Below are 4,585 nucleotides of genomic sequence, written 5' to 3' on the forward strand. Positions count from 1 at the left end.
TTCTGCTGAAGGGTTCCATGCTGGGCCTGCACTCTGGGTCTGTTCAGGATCCAGCAGGCCCGGGTTGTCTCACTTACTCGCCGGGCCTGAGCTCTGGTTCTATTCAGGATCCGGAGGGCCCTGGGTCTTCTCACTCACTTGCCGGGCCTGCGCTCCGGGTCTGTTCAGGATCCGGAGGTCCCTGGGTCATCTCACTCACCGGGCCTGCGCTCTAGGTCTGTTCAGGATCCCATGGCCTAGGTCGTCTCACTCACTTGCTGGGCCTGCGCTCTGGGTCTGTTCAGGATCCAGAAGGCCCTGGGTTGTCTCACTCACTCGCAGCGCCTGCGCTCTGGGTCTGTTCATGATCCAGAAGCTATCCTATTTTGTATATACAGATACAAAATAGTACTCCATTTGTATCCCTTTTTTTGTTTAGTTTTGTCAGAGATGGATATTCCAAGATATATGTATTTAGATATATTGGACTACTGGAATTTTTACTTCTTATGTGTGATTTTCCAAATTTTAACTTGTGTGTGGCTAATAGAATACGTTTATTAAAAATATGGTATTGTTTCTACTTACAACTATTTACTTTCTTGTAATCGTTAATAAGTTGACTTTTTACAGTATAAAAAATAAAAGAAGATAGAAAGTTTAAGATCAAGGGACCAGTAGATTCTATGTCTGGAAAATGTTTACTGTTTTCAAGATGATACATCCTGAGAACAGAATTCCTGTTGTTATAGGAAGCAGAGTTAGATAAAATATTATAGGCAGTTAGACAGGGTCAGGCCCTCAATGAGACAAGATGAAAAACAAGGTGACTTTGCAACTTGGAAGAGACAGACATTCCCATATGGGCCACACCTGAAGACCAAGATAAAAAGAGGAAGCACAGCTACATACTTCCCTAGGGTTGGGCATTAGGGATTGATATTCTAAATAGTATCAATCAACTTGAAAGAGCCCAAATGTTAGGCCAACCCCCAACAAGAAGAGACCCTGTTCCATATTCATGCCTGCTTGCTACATGACTCACTTTCCCATTTGAAAATCAATTTTACCTGAGCAATGGTTCTTGTAATCTCATTGGTTGACCGAAGTTTTGTCCCACCTCATGTCCACCTAAGTGAGTTCCCATGTCTTCTCCACCACCTTAGACCTGCCTTACCACATGGTTTTCCTCTATAAAAGTCCCTGGAAGAGACAACTTCCCCGGGGTACTACCCACTTGGGTCCCCCCTCCTGTCCCTTTCTGGGACATGAGCTTTCTTTCCCTCAATAAATATATTCTGCTCATAACCTCCATTTGTTCCTAACATTCATTCTTTGGTTTTAGAGAACACGAACTCATCCAGATCAGGTTGGGAGATGATTTTTCCCTATATCATTTGGAGGTTACCACCTGAGATCAGTTTCTCTCCCTGTGTCACTGTCACTGTAACTTCAGTGTGGGAAGGTGAAAGGGCAAGAGGGATGAATACTGGGTGAAGCCTCTCTTAAAAGGTCATTTATTTGTATTCACTAGTGTAGAATTCTCCTGACATAATCACCTCCTAAGAGCTCAAATTCTTTGTATTTTCATGTTGGTGATTACTCTCCTATTATCAGGTTTGGAAACTTTATACTATTTTTGCTTTTTCAAATAAAATTTATGCAATATTTTAAAAGGACATATACATTCAAACCAGAGAATTCTGCAATAAAATTTTGTTCTTAATCACAGTTCATCCTATCTTCATAGGGCCTACTGTAGTAAATGTAAAATATATTACATTTATATTTACATAATTTAATATATAATGTAAATATTAATGTATAAAATATATATACTTCATGTAAAACACCATGTTGTATTCTTTGTGAGTCCAAACATGAAAGAAAACTAAACTACAAATTGTACTTAGCTATTAACCTATATCTGCTATAAAAATCATGTAACATCAATATGTTTATTCTATACCCTATCCATGAAATCATAAAACTAATGGCTTTATGTCTCAAAAGTAGCAAGCTAATCTAAGTACAAAATTGTGGCAGTGGCTCCCTGATGAGCCAATCAACTGCTTGTTTGAAAAATATTCTAGGAGCTGTGAAACACAGTAAAATAGATGGGACATTGGCCCAACTGTCAGAAAGGTTGCATATGATTAGAGGCAATAAGAGTATACACCAATGAGCAAAAGAATGAAAGGTAGTTCTGATGACAATGCAAATACTTTACACCCCACTAATGATAAGTCCCTAGTGTCTACTATAACTTCTAAAATATTAGAGAAAGATGAATGTAGCTAGGCCGATTTGTTTATCCACACAGTTTGATGACACAAAACTGTATGTGATCATTGCAGGTGCCTAACTTGCACCAATTAACTTGATTAATTTTTTAAATTTCAAAAATTAAAAACTGTATATGTGCCTATAGGGAAAAATTGGACGGAAAGCCTCCAGAAAAGTCAATTAATCTTGGTGTGAAAATGCTTTCCATTTGGAAAAGTAATAAACCTTACCCTAAACCTTGTTAATCAGTGTCAAAACTGATTAACAAAAAAAAAGTAAAAACTTTTTCTAGTACTCTTCAAGTTGCTGTTAACCTACTGTTATGGTTTGTTTCTAGTTGTGCCCCCAAAACCTCATGCAGTCATGGGGTGAGGACTTCTAGAGTTTGTGTTAACTCATGATCCACTGGGATTATGTGTGATCCAAGGCTGGGATTATGGGTCTTAGTACTGCTGGGATTACCCATAGGTGGGTAAATACTGGGAAGTACCCATAGGTGTGAGTACTTCCCCTACCCTCCCGCAGGTAATTTGCATTACAATGTAAGGTGGGAAGAGAAGCTAGCTGCTTGAGCTGCTGCTACCCCTCCCTTGCACTCTTGCTCTTTGCTGCCACCATGAAAGTTTGCTTGCTGCTCTGTGCTGCTCTGCATTGGACCCAGCTGAGTATGGACTGAAACCTCCAGTAACTGTGAGCTGAATAAACCTTTCCTTCCTTCATTTTGAGTGTTGGGTATTTGTCCCAGCAATGAGAGAAAGAGTAACTAAGACACCTACCATGTTTGAAAAGTAAGATATCAACTTACCTGCAACTCTATCTCTTAATTGAAATTAATTGTATACCCAGAATATCTCTACTGCAATGCACTGGTCTGCAACAGAGTTTTTGCCAACTAGAACAGCCTAGAAATATTGTCTTCTACTGCAGCCCAAAGCCAATGTTACTATTAAAGCAAAAATAACTCACATTTATTAAGACATATTTTGTTAAAACCATAAACTTACCGAAACAAAGAGGGGAAAAAGAAAAAGGATATATTTGAGTGAAATTCCTTCCCCTAAAATTCTTGAGAGAGTGGATAATACTTCTTAACACATGCTCTGGTTTCAACATTATTAGAGAGTGGGCCAGGGAGATATCTCAGGAGAATAAGTGCTTGCCTGGCAAGTTTAGGGTCCTGAGTTCAATCACTGGTATGGAAAAAAAAGTATTTGAGAAATGATCAAGTAACACTTCCCCTTCAAAAAGCTGCAAGGTGACATTCCTCCTTTATACAGATTTACTTTAGGATTAACCAAGGATGTAATAGTTTTCATATTAAGGCATCCAAAGATATCTATCTTTTTCTGTATTTGTAGGGAAGGGTCTACAGGATGTTCAGGGTCTGACTACTAGTCTGACTCATAGTAATTCTCCTGTTTATAGCCTCCCCAGTGCTGGGATTACAGCCTTGCACCACCATGCCCAGTCTAAGCATCCAAAGATATCTTGAAGATATGTATCTTATTTAAATAGAAGTTGTTTGAGAAACTTACAACTAGAAAATAACATTTTATCATTACATCTAATCTAAAAAAATACATTTCATTAAATTCACTTATTCATTTTCTAAAATATTTCCAAAAATATAATGAATAACCAATGAAAAAATACTCTTGTAAGAAGTAGATGGTAAGTTAGAACAATTTATTTTCACACTGTAATATAGAAGAAAAAAAGAATATTATATTTGTGAAAAGTCAAGCTGAAGTACATTTTGTTATTTTACAATCATTATAAAACAAACACACTTGAGATTAAAAACAATTATGTACCTCAATTTTGTAAATGTGCAATAGAAAGTTTAGAGAAAAAAGATGGATGCATTCAGATTTAAGTCTAAATAAAGATTTCAAGTTCAATATTGCCAAAATATTATGATAATGTTACCAGAATTCTGGAGCAAAAGCCCTAGATCTCTTATAGAAAATATAACTCCCAATATGTTAGATATCAGATATTCTGAGTTTGTGGTCTCGTAACATTGAAGAATGAAGTCACTAAAGTTAAGAGAAAATTAGGATACTTTCTATTGGAAGTAACAATAGCTCCTGGATTTCTGAGAGGGGTGCCAAATGACTGGCCACTGAAGCCCTTTTTCAAAAGTAATTTATACAGCAAAATCACAGTGTGAGTATAAGGTGGATTAACCTACAATCACCCTACAGTATTGCAAGTATAGTTGTGATTTAGAGGAAAGAAACTCCCAATCTGCTAGGTATCTTGTGGAAGTTTATATTCTCTAAAATTGAAGAATGTATCTCAGGAACAAAGAGCTTAA

This window comes from Octodon degus, unplaced genomic scaffold, assembly GCF_000260255.1.
Source record: "Octodon degus isolate 3935 unplaced genomic scaffold, OctDeg1.0 scaffold00198, whole genome shotgun sequence".
NCBI lineage: Eukaryota > Metazoa > Chordata > Mammalia > Rodentia > Octodontidae > Octodon > Octodon degus.